The following is a 6,968-nucleotide window of genomic DNA, read 5'->3' as shown; positions in this document are numbered from 1 at the left end:
GCATCTGGGTGGTGTACACTTAACAGAAGAGTTTGCCAAACCACAGATCTTCGCCAAGCTAAGAGTTCGCCAAATGGCGCATGCAGGGAATTCTATACTTAATCAAAATAAACGATTTACTTACTCATCTCTATACTTAATTCACCAAAACACTATAAACAATTATCAGATACTCAGACTTCACCGGGTGGGCTGTTACACATATAATCACATTTATCAATTATCATAATATATCAATTAACATTTCACATAAGTTCCCTAGTAATTCAATGGTAGACATAAGTTGAATAAACGGAAATATGTCCAAACAACACACCATTTGCATCATAGATGCATCCAACCAGCATACCATATTCCAAAGAACATACCACCCAACACACACCATTTTCTGAAGATTATATACATATGTAGTAACTACGATAATGATAATTTCAGAATATATGATAACTCAATTTCCAATTGGCATGTCAATCTTATCCAACTATTTCCCACCAAGCTTCCTAGGGAAATTTCAGTATAACATATTGAAACATTAAATAAACATATCTTTCATAATTCATTTTATTCACAAGTTCGTTTCCATATTCATATTCAATAGCCACATTTATCCATTTACATTCTTATCATTTATATCAACTTATTTTACTTTTGTCAAGTTATAAATTACATACCAACTTAAATATTTTATTCGATGCATATATACATATAATTTTTCTTATTTCATTTTTTATTCTCATTTATATCAAATAACATCTACCCTTATCAAAGTTTTCAAAATTCTTAATTTTCATCTTACTTAACTATTTCATATTAAATCAATACATTAAACATTCAAATTAATATAAAGCTAACATGAATTCAAATGTGAAACAGTTTGATTTCTAGTGGTGTCGTAAATTGATGGTTTTGGGACCACAATTCTAATGTAATAATTCGTAAATATTATTTAATTAATATTTAAGAGGTCTCTAAGGTTGTATTAAATTTTAGTTAGGAAATTTTATCGTTTAGATAGTTTAATAAGTAAAAGGACCGAATTGTAAAAGATGTAAAAGTTGAGTTTATTTAATTAAAAGACCAAATGAATAATTTAACCAATAGGGGTTAATTTAGTGGATTAACTTGATTGCTATTACATGTGGATAAACTTAATTAATGTTAATAGTGATTAATTAAAGCGTAATTAGGAAAGACTTAAAAATTACAAAAATACCTAAGTATATATATTAAATTTGAGTAAAGAAAAGATGATATTTTGTTGAAAATCACTCATCTTCTCCACGACACATAAGAGAAACTATGGTTTCCATAGTTCAACTTTGAAGCTTTGATTTGTAAGTAAATCCTAGCCCGTTTCTAATAAATTTTTTGTTTTTGAGCTCAAGTTAGCTTAATCTAGCTCACCAAGGGACTAACTTGTAAAACTGTCAAACATTTTAGATTATGCCATTGATGTGTTTGGGTTATTTTTAAATTTTTATGGAATATTTTTGAGTTCGGTTGTTAATTAAGACTATTCTGTAAAGTAATTTTCGATGATTTTAACGTTTAATGATTAAATTATTAAAGTGATAAACTTTCAAGGACTTGTTGTGAATTCATCACAAATATAGGCTGAATTGGGGATTGTTAACATTTGAATAAAATTGGTTTAATTGTGAATTTTGGGCCTAAGGACTAACTTGAATAAAAATTAAATGTTGTGGGTAAATTTGTAAAAATATCAAAAATAACTTAATTGCATAAAATGACTTAATTTTGTTGTTGATTTAGTTAACTGAATGAATCTATTATTTTAGATCAAGAACGTGTTGACGATCGTAAAAAAGAAAATGTTGCGGAGTAGTCCTTATACTTGAGCCATTACTGTAAATTAGTCTTGTAAGTTTCATATTATTATTTCTATATTATAAATGTATATATTCCATGTTTATTGTAATTATATTCTATGATTTACTTAACTATGGACTGATTGGAGAATTCCTGATAAATGAAAATGGATATTGACTATCAGGCCTTGAGCTAGTGATACAGACCGTAGAGATGGCTGAGATCCTACATTTGTTATGGATTTTCTACATCTTGTGTGAGAAACATTGCATATTGACTATCAGGCCTTGAGCTAGTGATACAGACCGTAGAGATGGCTGAGATCCTACATTTGTTATGGATTTTCTACATCTTGTGTGAGCAACATTGCGAGCCAGTGGTTACTTAGAAGGTACTATGTACTGATGATACAGGCCGTAGTGATGGCTTGAGATCCTGCATTTATTGCAGATTCTCTGCAGCTTGTGTGAGGAGCATCATGAACTGGTTAAAACTCTGAAATTAACTCGAATGAGTGATACCCTCTGATTACCTGAGTTGATATCTTATTAGTACGTTGATTGAGTATTGATAAACCGTAATTTATACATATTTTTACCCTATGCTTGGCATATTTATGAATGATTTCTCCTTGGTTTTAGTGAATTCGATGCTCCTAATATTTTAATTTCATGTTTTATACTCAGGAGAGCTTAGGATAACAAAAAGAGCGAGAAACGAGCCAAAAATGAATAAATTGGGCTTAAATCACTGTTTCACACGGCCTAGGCATTTCCACACGGGTGATCCACATGCCTGTGTGTGACACACGGGTAGACCACACGCTCGTGTGTCATGGCCGTGTCGACTAAGAACCAACTCAGTAATGCACACGGCCTGAGCACCTTCACATGGGCATGGCACATGGCTGTGTCTCTACCGAGCCCAAGCCTAGTTCTATTCAGAAAAAGGGCACTTTTGAGGATTCTGAAGCATTTTAAAGCCTATATAAACACCCTAGAGGAGGATTAAGGGGGACACACAGAGTTGGAGGCAGAAAATACTCGCAACTAGCTATCAGAATCACCTCGGAGCCTAGTTCTTGGGTTTTTTTTATGTTTTTTTGTTTTCTAAACTTTGAGATGTTTTATATTATTATTATGAACTAAACTCCCTAAATACCTAAGGGAGATGAACCCTATGACGAATCTTATTATGATTTGATTTATATGATAAATACTTGTTCTTATTCTTAATTATGAGTTTTAATTCTTGCTTTAATATTTCAGGATATTAATCTAGGTTTTTGATGTGCTTATTCAGTGGAGCAAAAGTCCACGTTTAAGAGTAGATCATTCATAATTAAGCAGAGTTGAATGCAATCCTAGAGATAGGAAGATATAAATCTGCCGTATTAGAGTCAAATCTAATAAGGGAATCCATAGATCGAGTTAATGCTACAATAGGGGTTTTAATTAGAAAGATATTTCAATTAATCAACCTAAAGTCAATTGTTCTTAGTCTCGAGAGAGATATCAACATAAATTAGGGATTTCTACGGAATAAGTCAAGTGAATAAATCGACTAAGTCAAAGATAATAAGTGAAGTCTAGGTGGATTCTTTCTTGGGTATTGTCTTCTCAATTGGTTTTCCTAAAGTACTTTCTAACTTTCGCCTCTGTCGTAATCATAGATAAATTAGAAAATTAGTTTAGTTTAAAAACACCCTTAAATTCTTAGGCTAAATAATAAAAAGAGAGTAACTACTAGTACTTTTAGTCCTCGTGGATATGATATTCCGATCTTACCATAACTATACTACTGTTCGATAGGTGCGCTTGCCTTAAGTCAAATTATTAGTTAGTTTAACGACCATCAAGTTTTGGCACCGTTGCCGGAGACTAAGATATTAGGAACACTTAATTTTTATTACTTTAGCCATTTATTTTTATTAAAATTTAAATTTTTTTTGCTTAAATTATTAAAATTTTCTTTTATTTGCTTCTAGCAAGTTTTTATAGTTTATGACTAGAAGAAACCCGTCAAGACCTCTACTTTTTGATAGTGAGATCGAAAGCACAACTCACAGAAATCGAAGAGTAATAAGGCAAAGCCTACGATACATAGAGGAAGGACAAGAGGACGATCGTCAAACTACAACCAAGGGGATGATTGAAAATCAGAATAATCAGCTACCTCTTGTGGTTGCCGCAGATCCAATAAATCAGAATCCTGCTCCTCATACTATGTAATGATTATGCTAAACCTACTTTAATAGGAGCTGAACCGAGTATAGTTAGACCTGCTATTGCTGCAAATAATTTTTAACTGAAACCTAACACGATTCAAATGATACAACAGTTTGTTTAGTTTGATGGTTTGCAGGATAAGGATCCAAACACTCATTTGGTGAATTTTCTGGAGTTCTGCGACACTTTTAAGATCAATGGCGTTTCTGACAATGCCATACGCCTTCCGTTGTTTCCATTCTCATTGAGAAGCAAAGCTAAACAATGGTTGAACTCGTTACCACGAGGGTCAATTACAACTTGGGAACAAATGACCGAAAAATTTTTACTAAAATATTTTTTTCCGGCTAAAACGACTAAACTAGGGAATGATATTTCTTCTTTTGTGACGATGGATCTAGAAACCTTGTATGATGCATGGGAGAGATACAAGGATCTATTAAGAAGGTGCCCTCACCATGGGTTACCTCTATGGCTGTAGGTTCAAACTTTTTACAACGGTGTGAACCCCTCAACAAGACAACTCATCGACGCAGCCACTGGTGGAACTTTAAACAACAAAACACCTAAAGAGGCTTATGAATTTATTAAACAGATGTCACTGAATAACTATTAGTGGCAAGTCATGAGAACAAAGCCGACAAAAGCAGCTAGTGTTTTCAACCTCGATGTGGTTATTATGCTATCTAACCAGGTAGAACTATTAAATAAAAAGATTGACGGTTTGTATGGTTCTAGTCAGGTACATCCAGAGATGAGGTGCGATTCAAATGGAGGAGGAGTACACACAGAATATCAATCCTTTAACCCTAGCACCGCGAAGGAACAAGTTCAATATATGGGTAATAATAATTCTAAACCTCAAAATAACCCATACAGTAACACTTATAATGTAGGTTGGAGGAACCATACCAACGTTTCGTGGGGTGGCCAAGGAAATCAAAGGCCATAACATTCCCCAGGTTTTCAACAACCATCTTACTATCAGGAAAAGAAGCCGAACCTTGAGGAGATGCTAACGAAATTCATTTCTGTGTCAGAAACTCATTTTTAGAATTCCAAAACAGCACTTAAGAATCAACAAGCGTCAATCCAAGGGTTCGAAACTTAGATAGGCCAGCTTGCTAAATTGATTTCTGACCGACCATAAGGTTGTTTGTTGAGTAATACTAAAACTAACCCAAGGAAGTAGTTTAATGCGATTACCGTTCGAGATGAGGAAGGGTTAGTTGAACTTAAACCAGGATCGAGGCAAGGACTTGTGGTAAGTAAAGGTAAGGATGAGGTGGACCACAGTGAACAAAAATCGGTAAGTAGAAAATGTAAACCTCGTGTGCCATATCCAAGTGCGACAAGGAATGACCACACGGATGAAAAATTTGGTAAATTCCTTAAATTATTAAAGAAATTACATATTAGCTTACCGTTTATTGAAGCTCTTTCGCAGATGCCAAACGCAGTTAAATTTTTAAAGGAGCTTTTAGTAAATAAACAAAAATTGGAGCCATTTTACAGAATAAGCTACCCAACAAGTTAAAATATCCAGGGAGTTTTACGATTCCTTGTTTAATTGGTAGTTTAAATGTTAACAATGCTTTGGCTAATTTAGGGGCAACTATTAATGTCATGCCTTATAAAATGTTTAAACAACTAGGCCTTGGGGAACCCAAACAAACTAAGATGAGCATTCAATTGGCAGATAAAACAATCAGATTTCCTAGGGGTATTATTGAAGACGTGCTTGTTAAAATTGATGAATTTATATTCTCAATTGATTTTGTTGTTCTAGAAATGGAAGAGGATAGTGACGTGCCTTTAATCTTAGGAAGGCCCTTTTTAGCAACTGCAAGAACTATCATAGATGTTGGCACAGGTGAATTGATACTTCGTGTAGGCGATGACACGATTACTCTCCAAGCTCATGATTCTGCTAAAATATCTAGTAATCGAGATGATAGTTTAAGTTCGGTTAATTTAAATAACATTACAACTCAAACTTCTTTGCAGGAATCCCTTAGGAAGAACGTGATGGAGCCTCATTCTAATCCGAACCACAAAAACAGAGCGACTCACGAAGAACGAAGGCTTCAGATCGATGAACTAGATGAATGGCAAACACATGTCAAGGAGAAGCCAAAAGCACACGAAAAATCAAAGCAACACCACGATGAGCAAAAGGATGTAATAAAGCAAATTAAAGTTGGGGATAAAGTATTGTTAGATAAAAATGACCCCCGATTTGATACTTTAGAGCACAATACAGACGGAGTAACTCCCTTCACAGTAATGAACATCTTCCCACATGGTACAATCGAGGTAACACATACTAAATTCGGAACTTTTAAGGTAAGTAATACTCGAATCAAACCTTATTTTGATAAAATTGATAGCAAAAGTAAGGAGTTTCAACTCCTTAATCCATTGTAATCATGCGAATGAGAGCTCAGTCAAGCTTAGAGTCTAAATAAGCGCTCATTGGGAGGCAACCCGAGTACTAACACCACTAACTAGTTTATTTTAGCTATTTTTAATGTTTTTGTATAGGTACAGTGTCTCACACGACCGGGACATACGGGCGTGTCCTTGGTCATGTGGAAACAGGGCTAAAAATTCCTCAAGTATCGAGCCACACGGCCATTAATTTGATCCACATGGGCGTCCGACACGGTCGTGTGAAGCACACGGCCTGGACGCACAGGCGTGTCCTAGATCGTGTGAAAACTGGAGCTAATTTTTCAAATTTTAATTAAGTCAGGGAGCCACACGGGCAAGGCACACGGCTGTGTGTTCGAACACACAAGCGTGTGGTATACCACACGGATGTGGGAGAAGCGAAGAACCTGGCACACGGGCATGCGACGCGACCTTATACACCACACGGCCTGACTACACGGGCGTTTCCCCAGGCCA

The 6,968-nt window shown here is 35.0% G+C and overlaps 1 non-coding gene across 1 annotated transcript; it reads right to left on the bottom strand.

Moving 5' to 3' along the window:
* Positions 1-4,416: 4,416 nt before the first annotated feature.
* LOC128284730 (small nucleolar RNA R71) lies at positions 4,417-4,523 on the bottom strand. Its single transcript, XR_008275153.1, has one exon. It is a non-coding gene; the product is annotated as a small nucleolar RNA R71 (small nucleolar RNA).
* Between the last annotated feature and the right edge of the window lie 2,445 nt (positions 4,524-6,968).

Source organism: Gossypium arboreum, chromosome 11 (genome assembly GCF_025698485.1).
Source record: "Gossypium arboreum isolate Shixiya-1 chromosome 11, ASM2569848v2, whole genome shotgun sequence".
Taxonomy (NCBI): Eukaryota; Viridiplantae; Streptophyta; class Magnoliopsida; order Malvales; family Malvaceae; genus Gossypium; species Gossypium arboreum.
Note: the sequence above shows the minus strand (reverse complement) of the source record. Positions and strands in the feature narration are given on the sequence as shown.